We start from the raw sequence: 22,565 nt of genomic DNA on the forward strand, positions 1-22,565 counted from the left end.
CATTTTAAAATCGTTAAGTATATCACATCTATAGAGTCCTTTCGGCCATATAAGATAACATTCACAGGGTCAGAAAGTAGGACTTGGATGTCTCAGGGGCCACTATTTAGTCTACCACAGGAGGCAAAAGGGTTTAAAATTGTGATAAGATTCCATATGAAAAAACAAGAATATAAAATAATATGGCAAATTAAAACCAAAAAAAAAGTAGAAGTCATAATGAAGATAAGAACAAAGATGGATGAAATAAAAGCAGTCATACAAAAGAATATATTAAACACAAAACTTATTTCTTTAAAAAGATTAATAGAGTTAAATAAACCCTAAAAGATTCACAAAGATAATTAGAGAGAAAAAACAATTTGTGAATATCAGGGATGAAAATAAGGATACCACCAAAGATCTTTCAAAATATGGAGAAAAAGTACTAAGAATATGTTACAACCAAGCTTCTTAAAAATTAAATTTGATAAAGTATATAAATCATTTGTGTTTGTGTGCTTTAGTTATTTTGGACTTGTGTTTGAGTTTGGCTATTTTTAATGAGAAACAGCTATCATAAAAGAATTAAAGACTAGAAAAGGAGAGAAAAACAAACTCTGAGGTATTCATGTCTGATATCTAAAGATTCTCAGGAACCCATCTGTAGTTTAAAAAGTTGCGAGAGGCCATTCATACATCACGGAGGACCATGAGTCATCTCAATAAAAGGGCACTAGGTGAGGTGTTCTATAGGGTTTGAGTTTGTGCTAGGTGGTTTTGAGTGAGGTTTAAAAAAGTAAGGGTTTCCTCTGGTGTCAGAAACTTGGAGTAATTTCATGACTGAGTTTGTTGATAAATTTCTCCTAAGAGACAGGTGAAATGAATTAAGGCTAATGTAATTGGTAAACAAGCGTTACTCAGCACACGGAGCCAAGAGAGGAGGATGTCTTGTTTGCACTGTGTTCTTGTGTTCACGTTTGAGCTTAGACATGATTACAGAGTGAGCTTGTTTTGTTCTGCTTCAACACATTCGTGGAATGGGGTGTCTAATGGCAGTCTGTGGAATTCTCCATGTTAAGAAGGGAATACCACAGTGTAGCCGTTAGTGCCATGCCAGGTACCAGGTGACAGCTGTGAGGGCTGCCTTTTTCTTTCTGAGGCCTGAAATGGCTAGAAGTAATTAATGCATTGCTATCAAAACTGGAGAAATAGTCTCATAACCTAAAGAAAAGAGAAACCCTGTGGATTTTAGAGCAAGTTGAAGGTTGAATGGGATAACTACATAAACCATGTAGGGATGGACGAACAAAACACTAGACCAGTACCTTTCGGAAAGATCCTCACGTCCAACCTACAGGTGGAAGTGTTAGATACCACTTATAAGGAGCTGTGATGACAGTTACAAAGGGCGTAAAAGCAGTAAATTATGTGAAAAAATGACAAATCACCGATGGCTTTGAGCTGCTCCCTTTTACCTCATTAACATATGGGCACTTTTAAGACAGAAACTCACACTGGAGTGGCTGGGGAGAATCTTTATGATATACAGTGTTAGGATCTGTTCTATTTCAAGGAGTTTGGCAGACTTGGAATCAGAGATTAACTGGATTCTGAAATATAAATTGTGAAACAAAATAAGAAAATATGATTTTTTATAATTTCTAATTGCAGGTTTAAAGTCTAACAAGATACACTCACACAGTTCACATTAGATTAATGACGAAAGTAAATTATTATGTATAATTATGGAAAATACAATACTACATGCCAATTTGGCATGCATTTATAGTTTATGTAATGGATCTTCACTATGTCATGAAGTTATTTTGGGAAAGTCAGTACATTTCTATGGGCTTTAATTCTGACACCTCTAAAATAAGATGTGTGTACCAATATATCCTTTAAGTCTCTATTCTTTTGTTTAAATATATGTTCATTAGCATCTGTATTCAAATGTTCATTCATATTCAGAAGAACCACAGGAGAACAAAACTCAGTTCCAGAAAATATTAAGCTGTATTTTAAGGCTGTCAAGAGGAAGCAAAATAATTTTTTACCCAAGAATAGTGCTAAAATATCATCGGGCAAGGATTCCATAAATAACGCAATGTCTTTTTCTCCCCCAACTACAGCCTTTTTCTTTCTGTCCTTTATAGACATCTTTATTATTTAGAGTCAGGACTAAGAAAGATAGGTTAGCAAATTTATTAGGAAAGTACATCACATGTGTCAGCAGCAAAGCTGAGCATATGCTCATTGGTCAACTCTTGTCTTTCACTCATGGCATCTCTATGAATTTACAGCACTGTTGCGCCATCATATTCTGTGTATCTTCTGAATCTACTTGTGCTATCAAAGTAAAATACAACTAAATGTGTGAAAATGACAAATGTTTTATTAAGTAAAAATATGTTTATTCTATGAAGAAAGGAAAATTCATAGCTCATGAAATTATAGAGAAGAGACTTCAAATTATTGACAGTATCTATACAAAACAGATTTGTGGCTGATGATTATAAGTTCTGTAAGGGAGGTGGCAGATGGAAAAAACTGCTTGCAGGCCATGGGGGTTGATTATTGGTTTCTACCACTGATCAGGTACACGACCCTGAGCAGGTTACTTTACCAATATCCTCATTTGTAAAATAAATATGATAATATATACACAAGTGTTGCAATTTAAAATTTTAAAATGCATGCAGAGTGATTAAAATTACTTGGCATACAGTAAGTGCTCAATACCTGTCAGCTGTTAAATTGCTCCCACCCCACTTCTGGCCTCTGTGGAAATGCATTTCTCAGATTTGTCCTTCCAATGATTTTTTACATTTTTTTTGCTTGACCACCTTAGATCTTTGACACTTTTTATACCAGCCAGAAATTTTTAAAATAATATAAACAGTCAAATAATGAATATTTTTAGATAAAACAAGGGGAAAGAGAACAATGGGGTCATCTATTCATTCTACATGTAGAGCTATTTTTGAAATCCAATAACATCAGCAGGTCTGTTCATAATATAATTCACATGCCTCCACACATATCATAAAATATGATCCCCTTCCTTCTGATCACCTGGACAAAGCAATTTCTCCATGTGTCTATATTAAAAATATCATGTGTGGTGGACATTAGTACAGTTTACCAATATCTCTAGTTCTCCTTCCCAGTACACAAGGTATTTGCATGCCCTTCCATCTTAGGATTGTCTCTGAAGTAGCTCATGAAACACATGCCTTTTCAGGGGGATACGTGTAACGTCTGGTGCTCAACTCTGCAACCCACACGTTCTCCGCTTTGTTGATTGTGGGGAACATAGTGATAAGAAGGTGCCGTCAGACTGAGGCTGCTTGGACCACTGAGTGTACACACAGACGATAACTGCCCTGAAGTGTGACCTAGGTGCACAGCCGATTTTGAGTGAGTGAAGGATAGATTTTCCGTGGAAATCCACTGACATTTGGAGGTTATTTGTTACCACAGCATTAGACTAGCCCATCGTGATTTTATATTACACAAACTAAATATTTTTTGATTAAGGGTAAATCTGCCGTTAAGGTACAGGCTTTTTAAAAAGTATGTAATCTGTGTACCAATGTTTTTAAAAAGACACTGGAGCGTTGATTAAAATATTTAGAAATCAGAGGGGTGCTTAGGAATATGTTAACTATGTATAATGATTTGAAAGGGTCTTGGAACTTAAGCTCCTATGACCACTTACTGACCTCAGGATGTACCTTTTTCACAATGTTTGCGCAAAGTGGCTTTGGTCTGCCCACAGTGGTGCAGATTACTAGCGTGATTTTAATAAAATGGGGTAAGAGGATTTAAAATTTAGAATAACAATGTATCATTTTTTTACCTAGGTTTGTCCACAATGTAGAGTATGCATCAAGTAACCGTATATCATATGATTTCTAGCATATATTTCCCTGAACTTTTAAAGATAAATATCTGGGACATTTACCTGAATCTATAGGTTGGCACAAAATCAGGGAAAGGTTAATCAAATTTGTATTACTTCCTTTCTAGCTGAAATTACTATGCAGGACTGTCCTGATCAAAAGAGTGCATTTCAGTGCTGCCGCTCTCTTAGGCAAATAGTGCCGTGCTATATCAGTATTCTACCAATAACAGCCATGATGTCTTGAAATGTCTCCCGTTTCTAGAAGTACAGCAGTTTTCTTCTATTTTACTATTATCAGTATATCAGGATTCCAAATTTATTGATATGCTTTCATTCTTACATTTTCAGCAATTGTTAATTTTATGGGGAGAGACAGCATTTCAAATTGAAAAGCAGCATAGTTTAGGTATATATTCAGGGAGAGGATTGCTGACTGTCACTGAAAAAGCTTCACTAGATGACATTATCGAATTTTCCACTCTGGTCAGCTCTCAACTTAGCAGCCTTAAAGCAACGAGTTCAGGACACATAGAGAGAGTCCATTTATGAGTCATTAAACTTAATACATCTCATGAGACTAACTTGAACCTAATCTTCCTGCCAATTTTGAACAGATGATGTTAAAAGTGTTGGTTAGTATACTTTATGTGTTTTTCATTAATGTGTTCTTAAGACATGCCAATAATTTACTCTGCTAAACATAATATTCATGTGGATGGTATTACTTAAATCTGCAAGATTAGAATACCTTCTCCCTTTATCCAGATCTACCTGGAAGCCAAATTAAAATAATATAGATTTTTGCATCAGCTAAAAGTAGCAGAAAGTCCAAACCAGCACTGGTTTCAACAAAACAAAAAAATTATTTCTCTCTCATGTTAAATTAAGGCAGCAGCTCCAGGGCTGGAATGGTGCCCAACTGTTTCAGGAGACAGGCTTCTCTGACCTGGTTGTTGTAGTGTTTCCCTTTCTCAATATGTTCCTGGTTTAGAATTGCTGTTTCAGTTCCCACTTTCACATGCACATTACAACTAAGAAGAAGAAAAAAAGAAATAATGGGCATGTTCCTTCCCTTTAATGATTTCTTTCCTGAAAATTGCACATCCATTTAATCTGCATTCCATTGGCCGGAGGTTAGTCACATGACCATTACTATTCGGCAGGACACTAGAAAATAAAAGCTACATTCTGAAAGGCCAGGTGTCCAGCTACATTTTGAAGGAGATAATGGTTTTTAGGAGACAATCAGCTTAATCTCAAAACAGGGATTTTATCATTTAAGTATTTTATACATTATAGTCACATCGCCTAATATCTACAATCGGAATGGCCTGGGCAGTTAGATTGGAACACCCTGAATCTCTGGTTAAGACTGCCTGTATCCTAGAGCTTGCTCAGATGGTTACTGCCAACATGCAACTCTACTCAAGTGTACTATGGATAACCAAGCTCCATTTGGACCAATATATTCTTTTTTTTTTTTTCGTTTTGGTTTTTTTTTTTTGGCTGCACTGGGCAGCTTGCAGGGATCTTAGTTCTCCCACCCATCCACTCATGAGCCCCAAAATGTCAGGAAATAATTTTTAGCCATGCCATGTGGCATGTGGGATTGCAGTTCCCTGACCAGGGATTGAACCTGCCCCCTGCATTGGAAGAATGGAGTCTTAACCACTGGACTACCAGGGAAGTCCAACATATTCTGACTATATACTAATTTGTTTTCTTTCTTCTTTCTAGCTTTATTGAGATGTAATTGACATGTAATGTTGCATAAGTTTAAGTTGTGTAATGTGAAGATTTAGCACCATATATGTTGTAAGATGTTTACCAAAATAAGGTTAGTTAATACATCCTTTACCTCATGCAATTACTATTTTGTTGTTTTTGCTTTTTGGCAAGAACATTAAAGCTCTGCTTTCATAGCAACTTCATGGTGATTAAATTACTATCTTGGCAAGATATCTGCACTCCCATGTTCACTGCAGCATTATCCACAATAGCCAAGATATGGAATCAACCTAAGTATCCATTGACAGGTGAATGAATAAAGAAAATGTGAGAGATATATATATGTGTGTGTGTGTACATATATGTACATATATATATACACACACATAAAAAGGAGACGTGAGGATTAAAATAGAAGAGAAAATTTGAGATCAGATTATTAAAAGGTCTCATGTTTTCTTAAGTAAGTTAGATTTTATGATTTGGTTATTGAAAAGTTTATAATATTATGCATTATGAATTAAAGTTGTCTTTTTATTGTTTAATTATCAAAATAAATAACTCTGATAGTACTATAGAATGTAATAGTGATTTTAATAGTGGCGAGGCATGCACAAAGAAATACTCTATGAAGTTAACGAGTTTAAAGCAGAACAGCTCATTTGCATGGGCCTTTGCAAGACACTGCAGGAGGGGGATTAACAAAATATTCACATACTCAATAAGTTTTTATCAAATTTGAAAAATTAACCACAGTTTAACTTAAAACCACTGTCACTTACCACACCGACTCTCTTTCCCAACTCTCTTCTGCTTGTCAGTGCTTCAATTTTCTTGGGCATTTTGTCCATTTGTTCAAATCTAGGAAGATATAGGGAAATTTAGGTTGCATTGATATCAGGACAGACTGTTGACACAGTAATTCTATGGGCATGGTCTGTTTAACACTTTGAGTTTAAGCGGAGCAATAGTGAGAAAGAGCTGAGGAACCACAGTGAAACTTTTTTAGTCCTCCAGGGTCTTTCACAGTCATTTGCAATATTGTAATCTAAAAAGAATATTATATTTTGTACACACATGAAAGAAAACCAGTTAACATCAGACATCAGAAAGGAGCAAAAAGAATAAATAGTATACCAAACTACTGCCCATACTCTAATAAAGGAATACTTTTTTAAAAAATGGAAATATGCTGTTATAAGGAGTAGTCCTTTCAGATGGTTCTGAGTAAAGTACACTGGTTAGAAACTCTCATGCAATAAAGAGAAAGATCAAAGAAATAAGTGAATTTTGATTTGAAATACATGTTATCATGGCTTCTGTGACTTGTTGTATATCTACATTGTCCCAACAGCCCCAGAAATTGCTGTCACTGAAGAGAGAAAACTGCAGATGGGAAATGCAGAAGTGGTCTAGTAATGATATATTTCTGCATTTTTTTTTACCACAAACATTAACTTAAAACGCAAATTTATTACCTGAGATTCTGTGGGGCAGAAGTCTTGGCACAGCTTAGCTGGATACTGTGTATAATGGTCTCACCAAACTACAGTCAAAGTGTTGGTCAGAAATAGAGTCCATCTGGAGGTTGGAGAAAGATAAAATTTTCTTCATGGGCTCACACAGTGTTGACATCAATCATTTCTTTATGATTGTAAGATTCATGGTAGACTGCTTTCTCACAGCTAGTGAGACAGAAAGGAGACTGTAGCAAGATAATGTTACTCTTAAGTAATCAGGTACTTGTAACCTCACATATCAGGTCAACTTGGCTGCATTCTACTGACTAGAAGGAAGGCACTTGTCCTCAATGTTGCAAATGCCACGAAGATGAATCATGACTTAAAGTCTATTGATCAGAGGCTCCACTCCTCTCTTTGTGAGCAATACTGTCCATGACTTAACGTAGGCTCCCTGTTGGGCAAGTGACTCTCCAAAAAGAGTAGGCCCAGCCCCAAAGAGTAGAATAATAACAGATATGTAACTTGGAATAGTAGCTAATGATATTGTCAAACATATAATTTCAATCTATGCCATGCTTGATTAAATACCTTCGAAAATTTCACTAAATACAATGATGAAGTTTGTGAATATCTTTTTTTTTAAAGATTTTTTTTAACTTGGTAGGGAAGAAAGTCAAACATGTACCACTATAAAAATACTTGCTCTACTCAATTGGCTACATTAAAAAAATAAAAAGCAATATAATTACAAACTAAAGTGCATTTCTTTGCCAGCAAATATTATCAGAAGATGCATAGAAAACATTGCAGAGAATATGAAGAGTCAAATGTTAGAATAATAAGTTACAGTAATAGAGTTATAGTATGAAAGATTTGCTACCTGCTTCTAGAACATTCTGATATTCCCAGACTATCTGATTTTATGGTATTGCCTGGATTCAGTTTCAATAATAAAATATTCTATAAATTGCTTTTTATAAAAAATGACCTATTAAAGGAGTGAAGTACTGGCAAAGAATATAGTTAAAGTCTTCTTTAACAAAAATCAATGCTTGGGTAAAATCTATGCATGGATAGTCATTGATGAAATGGTCACTTTAACTTGGCAAAGGGTTGTGGAATATGGTCACAGAGTGAGCACTAGAGCATTATCTGAAATTTTTTCAATGAATTATTCATAACCTAGTTAATGCAGCAAAGTGCACAAAGTGCTGAAGGACATCATCACAGGGCATTCAAAACACTGCGCAGGCCGAAATACAGGGGCCATAGTTCACAAAAAAGCATATGCTCCTAATTGACTGGCTTTTCTGGGACAAAAGGGAAAGTCAAAAGTATACTACAAAGCAGAAAATTTTGAAAGAATAAATGCACACTAAATGCAAAATAACTTCTTTTCAGGAGAATTTTGTAAAGCTTTTTGAAAACAGATGATTGGAAGAATTTCCATCAGCCAAAATAGACCTTAGTAAATGTAAAGTTTCAATCTGATTAAGGGCTGCCAGGAAATTAGCCTTAATTCACCCAGTTTTACATAAACATGCAAGAAACATGTAGGTCTATTTTGATGTTGTTTCCCATCATTTGTCCCCCATATGTATGCAAGAGATGAGGCCAGAGTCTCTAGAACAATGGCGGAGAGGGGAAAAAGAAGGAAATAAAAAAAGCATTGAAGTTAAACTTTAAGAAAAGTTGAAAAGGCTCTCCTCTGGCAGGAGGTGTCAAGAGGATGTATGTCATTGGGGTCACTTGTGGGGACAGGGACATTTGTTCCTCAGGCTGTGGGGGCCCTGATCTGGTGGCCATTAGCATGTATCTTTTACCTAAAGAAACTTGTATTATTTTCTCTTATTTGCATTTCTCTATCAATTACACTGAGTTTGATACCAAAATATAATATATATACCTCACCCATAAAATCCTCATAATGGAAAACTATAGAAAAATTGGTAAAGGGATGTTTACTTTCTTTTAAAGTTTTTTGCATAAAAAATTTCTGTGGGGTTTAAACACATTGGCTCAAGTTATTAAAGTGTAACATCTTTTGATTAATTATTAAAGAACAATTGATTAACATCAACGGAGATAATTTATGAGCTTAATTCTAAATTTTCTGAATAAAACTGCAAAATTGGTGAATAGAATTTAAAGCAAATGTCTTGAATCAGTATAATGTGGCACTTATTCCACTTGGATCAGTATATTTTGATATGTTTCTCATTTACAGCAGTTATTAAAATCTAGTAATGGTGTAACATGAATTTAAAATCAGATATTAGACTCATTGTATCATACTGAATTACACTGAAATTTTCAGACAAAATGAAGCATATTCAGTTACAATGGTTTTGACACTATAAAATGAAATGAGATTCATTTAAGATTACTATTTATTTCATCTACTTCTTTCAATTGAATTACATTTTGTTTTGCAATATGGTGATAATTCCATAGTGGTACACAAATAGAATCACATAAATGGGGTTAAGCTTTGCGTGTGTATTTCATATATGAAAATAGTGATAACATCCAAAACATTTGGAGATGACTGTTAGACACTTAGGTGGGATATTGAGGTTAATTGGTAGGTCAATCAGAAAAATTAGGAAGTGTTTTCTATACTGATGGAAAGTTATCAATGATCAAAGTGTGAAGTCAAACTTTAGAATCATTTTTCTAATGTCATTGATATGCCATAAGTATATCTCAAGTATAACTCCAAAGTATTTAGCTTTGCGATGCCATTAACTAAATAAATGAAATATAGAAAGTGAGTCAGGTAAGAAGTGTTGAATATAGAAAATGTGTTTAGAAATAGTCAGTTCTGCTTTAATGTGACATATGTATTCTTTAAAATAACCACACTGCAAATACACACACAGACACACACACACACACACACACATCACAGGGCTTATTGGGAAACTGTGATTAGGGACACAAACTTCATCATGGACCTATTTACAAAAAAGTTAGGAAACTAATAAAAACAGTGGCGCAGTTATACATATGTCAAATTGTTAAGAAATACATAAATGCTACGATAAATATGACATTTTATCTTGAAAAAGACCTGAAGTTGCTTGTGGAAGTGGGTGTGGGGAGGATTGCAAGCTGCAGCTTTTGAATTGTCGAGGAGTATTCAAAGGATGGTTATCTGTAATTGGAGGGGGAGTTGTAATACTGGATGTGGATGGGTGTGGTTCACACATGGTTAGCAGGGAGATGTTTGAAGTGTGGTATGTGTGTGCATGCACAGGTGCATTTTGTACATGTGTAGTCCTACAAGCCAAATGTAGTCCTACTTGGCTTGATTCTGAAAGCTGAATACATTCAGAAACAGTTTATCTCAGATAAAATTGCAAATAAGGAAATGCAAAGTTGTGTTATGTCCAAATTATTTCTTAATATGTCAATCACATTGGAACAAAGTGTTCAAAATAAGTTGTACAGCAGAACTGAGTGAATGTTGTAGAGGTTTAGAAGTAGGTGAAATCATTCATTGAAGAAATTTAAAACAAAAACAAGATCCAAATTGTATACCCTGAGTTATTGCCACACATAGCCAAACAATTTTTTTTATTAACTCATCTAACAATAAATACAAAAGTGGAAACTACAAATGATTACAAAGAACATAAAGATCTATTGTTCCAGGGACAGTATACTGATTGCAGCGGTATAATGAAAAGTGTTTGGAATCAGGGAGACTTGTATTCCAAATAATTACTTTTATCAGTTGCTATCTTTGTGACCAGAAGAAGGTTATTTAAACTCACTGATGGCTCCAGTTTTCTCATAAGTCAAATGGGAATATTATTTATAAGTACACATATATATCTGTAAGTATATACTTATAGATATCTATAAGTATATACATATAAGTATAAGTATAACATAAGGTGTGACATACTTAGCATAGTGCTTGGATTGTAGTAGGCACTGTTCTGGTGAATTATGCCCCTTCTGAGAAGCTATGCTAGTGATTTACTAGAGGAGGTGTATAAAAACGTCAGTGTTATCTCTCAGTTAGGATAATTCAACCAGTAAATATTTTGACTCTGTTAAAGAATTATTAGGTATCCTTTAATAAAGTAATGAATACTACATAGCACTCCATGTATTTGTGTATTTGTATTACTGTGTTTGCCAAGGAATGCACATAGAAATGTTTATGTAGTCACATTACAATGATAACTTTACTGATTACTTGTGGTTCTTGCTTCTTTCTTCTTTATACATGATCTAAATTCTTTTCCATTTAAACAGAATCATTTTACCCATGTGTTGTATTCAAGTCCATTCAAGTCTTTTTGAAGCGTGCTCTATAAAAATTGGGAAGAGGGTAGAAGAAGATAGGTAGGGAGAAGAAAAGAAGAGAGGCAAACAGTAAGCCTAACTATTTGTAGGTTTCCCCCAGGTCCTGGGAATCCTGAAATACAAAACATGGGGTTTTGGTCCAGATGATATCAGATTTTCTAGGAGAGGAGGAGGACTGGAGGTTGAGCTTAACTACTTGCCAGTGAGTCAATCAGTCATGCCTATGTAATGAAAGTCCAGTAGAACCTGAACAACACAGCTAGAGTGTGCTTGCTGGTGGGTGATACACATCGATATGCCAGGAGACTGCTACATTCCCAGGACAGGGAAGCTCCATGTTTGGAACCCTTGCATCCTCACCCTCTGAGTCCCCTCCTTCATCTCCTCTTGATTTGGGTGGTTTATAATGACTGCATTTATAAGCATAGCGCTTTCCTGTGTTCTATGAGTCATTCCAGCAAATTATGAAATCTTAGAGGACGGTGGGAACCACAAGATTTGCAGCCAGTCGGTGTGTAGGTGGCTGGTGGACCCCAGAGATTTCAGCTGGTATCTGAAGGGAGGGGAGTCTAGTGGAGACTCAGACCTCAACCTGAGACATCTACACCAAATCCAGGTAGTTAGTATCAGAATTACACTGCAGAATTTAAAATAAATCAGGAGCAGAAAGAAGGCAAAATTGTGTTTAGAAAATAGCAAGAAAGGAGGAGGTAAGCATAGACCAAACAGGCGGGGGCTAAAGGCATGCTAAATATGGAAGTTGAATGTTTTTCCTAAGTGCAACAGAAAGCTTTTTAAACACGTAAAGCAGATGAATAATGGAAATAGAATTATGGTTAAAACATTACCCTGGATGCTATGCGAAAAAACTACAGACTAATTAGAGGTTACAATGACCCTCCAGGTGAAGATAATGCAGGCATGGACTTGTGTAGTCACCATGGAGATGGAGATGTTGGGATTTATGCTGGTGTTAGGGCCGAGAAGTCTTGCAGCTGGATTGGATATGGAGGAGAGAAACTTAGAGGAACCAAGTTATTTATTCTCAGGTATTGGCCTGAAAGTAGTAATTACTCAGAGAAGAATGAAGTAAGAACTGACCTATTAGGAGGGGTGGAGAGAATTTTGTGTATCTTAAGATGGCTTATTGTGGTAACAGACTACCCTAAAGATGCTTATATCTGGATTTCTGGAACCTATGAATATGTTACTTTATATAGTAAAGGGGAATTAAAGTTGCAAATCAGCTCACTTTAAAGATAAAGCAGTTAGCCTCTATTATTGGATGGGCCCAATGTAATTACAATTACAAGGTTCTCTAAAAGTGGAAGAGAGAGACAGACAAAAGAGAACTAGAAAGATGGCAGAGTGAGAAGGACTCAACCCAATGATGCTGACTTTGAAAAGAGTTAAATGGGCCATAATCCAAGAAATGCAGGTGGCTTCTAGAAACTGGAAAAGACAAGGACGTGGATGTTCTCATAAAGCCTCCAGAAAGAAACTCAGCCCTACTCACACCTCTATTTTAGCCCTGGGTAAACCTGTGATAGAATTCTAACCTACAGAAATGCAATGTAATATACTATGTGGTTGAAACCAGTAAATTTGTGGTAATTTGTTACAGCAGCAATAAAAAAACTAATACACCTATTAATTATCCAGTTAGAGGTTTTTAGAAAAAAGTTGTTTTATAAATCTTTAGTTCAGAGAAGAGGTTGGATAAACAGATGTAGACATGAGGGTCAAGGCCATATTGATAAAAAGCAGATAGGCAAAGAAGAGGCCAATTTAGATAATACATGTGTTGTGATAGTACAGTTTAGCATTTTGAATGTCTCATATTACACTGTTACTCTGTAGTATGAGTGAATTACCTAGGGTACATGTCGTGTCAAGAGACTCATGTAGGGACTTCCTAGGTGGCACCATGGTTAAGAATCTGCCTGCCAGATGTAGAGAATGGACTTGAGGACACAGGGTTGGGGGTGGGGGGAGTGAAGGGGAAGCTGGGATGAAGTCAGAGAATAGCATAGACATAAATACACTACTAACTGTAAAATAGATAGCTAATGGGAAGTTGCTGTATAACAAAGGGAGATCAACTCAATGATGGGTGATACTTTAGAGGGCCAGGACAGGGAGTGTGGGAGGGGGTATCGGGCGGGAGGGGATATGGGGATGTATGTATAAATACAGCTGATTCACTTTGGGTGTACCTCAAAAGCTGGTACAAGAGTGTAAAGCAATTATATTCCAATAAAGAGCTTTAAAAAAAAAAAAGAATCTACCTGCCAATGCAGAGCACACGGGTTCGATCCCTGCTCCAGGAAGATCCCACAAGCTGCAAAGCAACTGAGCCTGTGCACCACAACTATTGAGCCTGCACTCCAGAGCCCGTAAGCCACAACTATTGAGCCCATGTGCTGCAACTACTGAAGCCTGTGCACTTAGAGCTCGTGCTCCACAATAAGAGAAGCCACCACAATGAGGAGCCCGCACACCACAATGAAGAATAGCCCCTGCTCACCGCAACTAGAGAAAGCCCATGTGTAGCAACGAAGACCCAACACAGCCAATCACTTAATCAATCAATAAATAAATTAAAAGAAGACTCATGTAAAATCTTATTTAATTCCTGATGTTTTTTATATTCTGAATTATTTTGTTTAGAACATTCAAAAGTATACTTATAAATATTTTTTATTTTCATCTAGTAAAGTTTTTAACATGGAAGTAAGAATCAGAAAATAATTACTATAAATATATGCTTAGATACAAAAGAAAATTTTAAAAATTTATTCTATAGTAAGAATATTGGAAGGTTTTTTGTTTTCTTTTTCTTCTTCAATGTAATTTCCTACTTCTTGAAAACTACTGAAGAAATCTCAGGATAGCACTGATTAAGTACAAGCATGAACAATTTTCTGTTTGCCAAACAATAATTATTATCTCTCACAAAATGTAGATTAATGAATATTTTTACCAATTCTGGACTCTGCCATGTCAATTATTCTGAGAAATGATAAAAGTTATTCCATACAAGTTGTCAGCAATTAGAATTCATGTCCCTGTGTTTGATACACATATCATATTATCCTATAGTAACATTATAATTAACTAGCTAAAATGTTTAACCAGTTGTAGTTTGAGGGTTATTTTCTCTGGCTTTAGTAGTGTCCTATTGAGACTAATGAATTCTGTGAGGGCAATCTTATTCTCTCCGGTCGAAAAGACTTTATTTATCACAGATAGGGAAGGGTTGTTTTCTTTGCTGAAAAGAACAAATTAAAGTGAAGTGAAAAAAAAAAGGATTGCTGGAGCAAAATTTTGAGAAAGCTGCTTCCTGAGAACAAAGTTGGCTGTGAAGAGAAGCTGGCCTTTTACAGCCAGATGTTGCCTTTCACTGGCATCAGTTAAATTTAAAGACACCATGAAAATTGTGTGACATTGCATTAAAATGCTTTTAGACCTCTATTTGGATACAAAATATAGGTTTCATGTAACTTTTATCTCTCCAGGCTAGTGGAGACTAGGGCAGTGCTGCTTGTGCTTTAGAGCACAGCAAGTTACTGTTACAGAATCCAAATGCAGCCAAACAAGAATTGGGTACAGCTTGTTTTCAACTGTATTTTTTAACTGTAATATTTTAAAAAGTTGATATTTCTTTATACTAAAAATTAGCCGCTCTATGGATATGTTACTCAAACCCAGTCGCATTATTTATGTCCTATCAAAATTAAAAACAGTTTACCACATCTATCAAAGTGTTTTTAGCATTTGCAAAAAATCTTGCAACATTCAATCAGAGGAGAAGTTTTGACCAAAAAGTGAGTGTAAGCCTTACAACGCTCGTTTATCATGAGAGGTCTGCTTTGATGAAAAATGGACTCTCATTGCATTTTATTCCTGGTTCTGGAATATCCTCAAGTATTGTGAAAATAAAAGCACTTCCTGAAAAGGTGAGGGGTTTTACTTCATCTCTCTCCTGGACAGAGGTCATTTTCTGTTTATTTTTATTTGTTTGTTTTATGAGGCTACACTACTTGAAGCACATATTTAAAGCATATAATTTGAAAAGCTTGAATATATTTATAAATGTCTTTAACCATCCAGGTAATAAGCATATTCATTATTCCTCAAAGTTTCCTCATTCCTCTTTGTAATGCCTCCCTGCTGCCCTTACACTCCACCCCCAGGCAGCTACTGATCTGCTTTGTCAAAGCGGGTGGTAGGGTACATACCCTTTATTTTGGTCTCACCTTTGTTTTTACTCAGATAATTGTTCTGAAATTCGTTTTGTTGCAGCATGAATCAAGTTAATTTATTTCTACTGTGGTGCAGGATTCTATTATGTGGAAACCCTACAATTTGTGTGTCTATTCACATGTTGATGGATATTACAAATAATAGTCCTGTGTGATTATAAGTTGCATTTGCCCAGTGATTAATGATGTTGAACATGTTTTCATGAGTTTGTTGGTCATCTGTCTTTAGGAAGGTGTCTCAATCTTTTGCCCATTTAAAAAAATTGGACTGTATGACATAATAAATTTCATTAAGAGTCGGAGCTTTTAAAGTTCTCTCTAAAGAACGTATTCTGGATACAAGCTTTTTATGAGACACATGATGTTCAGAGAACAAATATTTTCTCCCAGTCCGTGGATTGTCTTTTCATTCAATGCTTAAGGAAGAAATAGGTGTCAAATTTCTTTCTTTTTTTTTTTTTTCATTTAACCAAGAAATGCTACAAGTATTCATACTTCCTTCACAGGAACACTCAGCAGTATAATATTGTTACATCAAGCAACAACCATAATTATAGAATTTGGATAGTTAGACGCTATAAACTGTTTAACAATGGGGCATATTTTGATCTCTGAAATCTAGGCATCTTAAAAGGTCTATTGGTTTACATAATACTTACAAGGAGAATTTTGCAATAATAGAAAATAAAACAGAGTTGTACCTTTTTTTTTTTATACAGCCGCCACATTTGACAAGAAATAAGACTGGTATTTTGCATATATTCTCAATTCGATACCAGCTCTAACTTCATGAATTTGAATCATGTTTGCACTTCTCTAGCTGCAAAAGGAGAAACAATATATTCTCTCTTTGAGATTATTTTTCACTATCATCATTTTCAAGGCTAAGCAATGGAATCCCACAGTTAACACTACAGAAAAAGAACAGGTCTAAAACATTTAAACTTGCATTATAGGAAAATAAAATGGCAGAAAATGTTGTGTTACCAAATATAAGACATTTAATATCTTGCTTCTATATCAAGAATCATTTGTTTGAAGGAAACAGAAATATATCCAAAGGATCTTAAGTAAAATGTTATAAATAACTATCTTGGAACTTATGGGCAAGAACCACAGCACGATCTTACAAGACACAGAAAATGTAAACTTCCAGAAAAATTAATGCATCTATATCTTCTTTCTCTTACTCACTAGGGCCAAATGATCTAGTTCTTAATCTCAGCAAAACATCTGTTTATTCATTTTTTTGTTTTTGCTAAAAAGCTCCCTCCTCATGCTTTTTGACCAGTATGGCCCCAATGTTGTGACTCCAATATAACAACCTTAGCTCCTGGGTCAATATACATAGGTCTAGGCATCATATATAACGGAAATAAATCTCTCCACACCCAAACCCTCTTTCCTGAAAGTCAGTGATTTTACCTTTGGTCAAATTTCAGCAATATCATCTCTGATGCTATTAGCTATGGACAAGGTAGAAGTTAAGTGTTGAAGGAAATTTGGACATGCTGTTCTGTCTATATATCTGGTATGTGAGAGCTGACTATCTGAGAGAGAAGGATGGAGAGATCGGTGAGAGATGAGTGTTCTTCAGAGCAGGGACAAGTCAATGTGGTACTCCAAAACTACCTACTACATGAATAGTGCCAGAAATTTTAAAATGTTTTAAGTATTCTCTCAGATTGAATTTACAGAAGTTATTTACATTTTTGTTGTTTATTTCTCAGTCATTCTCTTAATCCTTTCTACCTCTCAGTAGCCAGCTCAATTGGGTTAGAAAAGAACATGTTATATAAAAGGTTGGCTTTTGCCAAAATCAAAGACATCTAAGCCAGAAGGAAGAATAGGAAAATCACCACAGGAAAAGAGAAGAAAATCATGAGTGAACTGTGCATATCAGTTTGTTATATTCTGCTAATTTGCTAAAAATATACAAAAATAATAAAATCACAACATATTTGCATTTTATATTTTTCTTTTAAATTTTTAAATGTATCTTTTAAATACATTTATCTTTTAATTATCTTTTAAACTTATCTCCAAATATTTTCTATTTTTTACTAGAGACTAACATTTCTTCCTGGCATCTGTCTTGAAGTAAAGAAACTACACATAAAAAATAAATTGAATGGCAATGAACAGTGTCTTCTACTTATCTATTTTTATTTATTTAAAGCTGAAAATATATTGTGATGGCAGAAGACATCACAATATATTGTTTTAAATCTTTATTGGAGTATAATTGCTTTACATTGTTGTGTTAGTTTCTGCTGTACAACAAAGTGAATCAGCTATGTTTATACATACATCACCATATCCCGTCCCCCTTAAGCCTCCTTCGCACTGTCCCTATCCCACCCCTCTAGGACATCACCAAGCATCAAGCTGATCTCCCTGTGTTATGCAAGAGCTTCCCACTAGCCATCTATTTTACATTTGGTGTATATATGTCAATGCTACTTTCTCACTTCGTCCCAGCTTCCCTTCCCTACCTGGCTCCTCAAGTCCATTCTCTATGTCTGTGTCTTTACTCTTGCCCTGACACTAGGTTTATCAGTACCTTTTTTTTAGATTCCATATATATGCGTTAGTGTATGGTATTTGTTTTTCTCTTTCTGACTTACTTCACTCTGTATAACAGATTCTAGGCCCATCCACCTCACTATAAATAACTCAATTTCATTCCTTTTTATGGCTGAATAATATTCCATTCTATATATGTGCCACATCTTTATCCATTCATCTGTCGATGGATATTTAGGTTGCTTCCATGTCCTGGCTATTGTAAATAGTGCTGCAATGAACATTGGGGTACATGTGTCTTTTTGAATTATGGTTTTCTCAGGGAATATGCCCAGTAGTGGGATTGCTTGGTCATATGGAAGTTCTACTTTTAGTTTTTTAAGGAAGCTCCATACTGTTCCCCATAGTGGCTGTTTACATTTACATTCCCACCAACACTGCAGGAGGGTTCCTTTTTCCCCACATCCCCTCCAGCATTTATTGTTCCTAGATTTTTTGATGGTGGCAATTCTGACCAGTGTGAGGTGATACCTCATTATGGTTTGGATTTGCATTTCTCTAATGATTAGTGGTATTGAGTATCTTTTCATGTGTTTGTTGGCCATCTGTATGTCTTCTTTGAAGAAATGTCTATTAGGTCTTTTGTCCATTTTTGGATTAGGTTTTTGGGTTTTGTTTTGTTTTTTTGATATTGAGCTGCATGAGCTGTTCATATATTTTGGAGACTAATCCTTTGATCCTTTGTCATTTGCTTTGTTGGCAAACATTTTCTTCCACTCTGAGGGTTGTGTTTTCATGTTGTTTATAGTTTATTTTGCTCTGCAAGAGCTTTTAAATTTCATTAAGTCCCATTTGCTCATTTTCATTACTCTAGGAGCTGGGTCAAAAAGAATCTTGCTTTGATGTATGTCATAGAGTGTTCTGCCTATGTTTTCCTCTAAGAGTTTTATAGTGTCTGGCCTTACATTTAGGTCTTTAATCCATTTTAAGTTTATTTTTGGGTATGGTGTTAGGAAGTGTTCTAATTTCATTTTTTTACATGTAGCTGTCCAATTTTCCCAGCACCATTTATTGAAGAGGTTGTCTTTTCTCCATTTTATATTCTTGCCTCCTTTGTTGGAGATAAGGTGACCATGTGTACGTGGGTTTATATCTGGGCTTTCTATCCTGTTCCATTGATCTATATTTCTGTTTTCATGCCAGTACAATACTCTCTTAATTAGTATAGCTTTGCAGTATAGTCTGAAGTCAGGGAGCTTGATTCCTCCAGCTCCATTTTTCTTTCTCAAGATTTCTTTGGCTATTCAGGGTCTTTTGTGTTTCTATACAATGTAAAATTTCTTGTTCGAGTTCTGTGAAAAATGACATTGGTAATTTGATAGTGATTGCACTGAATCTGTAGATTACTTTGGGTTGTATAGTCATTTTCACAATGTTAATTCTTCCAATTCAAAAACATGGTGTATCTCTCCATCTGTTTGTATCATCTTTGATTTCTCTCATCAGTGTCTTATAGTTTTCTGCATACAGGTCTTTTTCCTTCTTAGGTAGGTTTATTCCTAGGTATTTTATTCTTTTTGTTGCAGTGGTAAAGGGGAGCATTTCCTTAATTTCTCTTCCTGATTTCTTGTTGTTAGTGTGTAGGAATGCAAGAGATTTCTGTGCATTAATTTTGTATTCTGCTACTTACTAAATTCATTGATTAGCTCTAGTAGTTTCTTTGGTGGCATCTTTAGGTTTTTCTATGCATAGTATCATGTCATCTGCAAACAGTGACAGTTTTACTTCTTCTTTTCCAATTTGGATTCCTTTTATTTCTCTTTCTTCTCTGATAGCCATGGTTAAAACTTCCAAAACTATGTTGAACATTAATGGTGAGAGTTGGCACCTTTGTCTTGTTTCTGTCCTTAGAGGAAATGCTTTCAGTTTTTCACCACACAATATATTTAGATGAAAATGTGACTTTTTCAGATTCTGTAATTTTAACTGAAATGTAGAGAAATTTCAGAAAAACAACAAAAGTAGAATAAGATGAAAAATCACATTGATCAATGTCAGGAAACAGAACTATTCTCAATATATATATTGTTGGTGATTAACACTGGTTCAGGTGAATGTAGAAAGTGTCAAATATGTTAAGATCATTTACGGATGGAAGAATAAGTGCACATCAATTCATTCAGAGTAGCTGTGGTCTATTTCCATTATTATTATATTTTTGGCACTTTTACTTCCTTGAAAGTGCCTTTCTAATCTCATGGTTTACTATAACTTTATCTCTTTATAATGTAAAGATAATCTTCCTTATCTTTAATATTGGAAGACGCTTAGAATAGATTGCAGGTAAGTATGAATTAAGTAACACTCATATTTTATAAAGTACTGCTCCTTTCTCTTTCTTTTTTTTATTCTTTACAATAGATAAAAATATGTTATGTACAGAAATGAAAAATATCCAAAATTTTTATTATGTTACTATGATTGAATTATTAGGTATGGCATAAGGAATCTTTTTAATTTACTGACTCAAAACATGCTTAACAATCCAAATTATATATCATAGTAAGTTTATTCAGAATGTATTTATCAAATCTCATGATTTTCAAATATTACAGAGTACAAATCAGGTCCTAACTGAAGAATAGATTAAAATATCTTATTTAAATTTTTTTTTTAATTCAACAAATTGGCAGTATGACCTGGTGAAAAGGCTCTGGATTAAAAGCATGATCTATGTTCAAAACTTTTTGTCATCAGTTTGTTGCTCTGTGACTTTGAATAAGAGCCAATTTAGGTCTTGAAATCAGTTTATTCCTCTATAACTTAGGAAAAAATACCATGTTTCCTCATTTCAAATATACATCCTTTCAGTATCTCTGATATTGGGATGGATATTACATAACTCACAAAATCAACTTGTCAGTTTACAGGCAGAATATTGTGTTGTGAGGTTATTGTCTTTCTGTAATGTACTGAAATGTGGATCGATGATACCTATTTATTTGATTGTTCTGAGTTAATTTTTTTTTTTGCTCAGACTCAGTAGAAATTGCCAAGTTCTTGGGAACTTGGATCAAAACTTGGAGAGATATGTAAGAATGATTTCAATGGATATTACCTAGGTTTTGAATATATGTTAAAACAACAGCTGGGTTATGAAGAAATCAAATTAAATTAAAGAAAAATAAAATCCCAAATTAAAGCCTAAAAACAATTTCCAAATAGGAAGTGAAAATTGCAGATATTCTCCAACCTACCTATCCATACATTACTAGATATTATGTAGAGATACTATGTACACAAATATATAAAATTAGCTTAAATGTTAAAGAAAACTACACATTTCTTGTAGCAATATAAGAAAAGCAAAACTGTTTTGTCTTACTGAGTGGTCAATCCCATAAATATAAAAGTAAGTGAGATAATATAAGGGAGGTACATATTTTAAATACATATTGCAAATCAATCATGGTATCTTCCACTCTAGTGAAGATGGACCAATGATACACTGCTGCCTAAAGACAAAAACAAACAGAAATCAGACAAAATATTTAAAACAACAATACTGAAGGCACTGGGTATCATGAAATGAGAGTCAAGAAATAGGAAACAAGGAAGTAGCCCACTTTCCAGGCCATTTCTCCAGAAAGGAGAAATCCAGACAGAGCCTGGAAGCTCTCTGAATTAAGGAAATAGGGCAAGATGTCTTGGGAAGCCAGGGTGGGTAGAATTCACAGGACAGAGCAGTGCAGAAAAGACAGCTACCCAGGGAAAGAACTTCAAATACATTCAGAAGGGCCTCCTTGAATATTTATTTGATTACTGATCAGAGGATGAAGTAAAGCCACTACCTGGTGCCAGGAAAAGAACCTCTTCAAAAAGATTAGAGGTAAGAGTATCTGGCATTTAAAGAGGATATAGAATAACACATGTTCTTAACAATCAAAGTAGGAAACTTTATAATTAGGAGGGCATTGGTTACAATATTAAGCAAGATCTTGCCCCAAAAGTGGGAGAAAAATTAATCCTAGACTAAACATAGTTCTAATCCAGCCTAACAAAGTTTTAGAGCAAGATTCAAAAGGCAAAACTACTTCCAAACGCTTAACCATATCCCAAAACCAAGCTCAAGAATATAGTAATATAAAAATATTTCGTAAGGATCAAGGTAAAATTGGCAATATCTGGTACCCCACCCTCCACAAAATGACCAGATATGAAAAGGAGGAAAACAGAAAATCTAATGAGGAGAAAATCAAAACTGACCCAGAATTACACAGGTGGTAGAAACTGTAAAAACAAACATTAAAACAGTAATTATGAAAATATACTTTACATCCACCTTGGTTAATGTGGTATCTGACAGTTTCCCCC

This window comes from Hippopotamus amphibius, chromosome 13 (assembly GCF_030028045.1).
Source record: "Hippopotamus amphibius kiboko isolate mHipAmp2 chromosome 13, mHipAmp2.hap2, whole genome shotgun sequence".
Lineage (NCBI taxonomy): Eukaryota > Metazoa > Chordata > Mammalia > Artiodactyla > Hippopotamidae > Hippopotamus > Hippopotamus amphibius.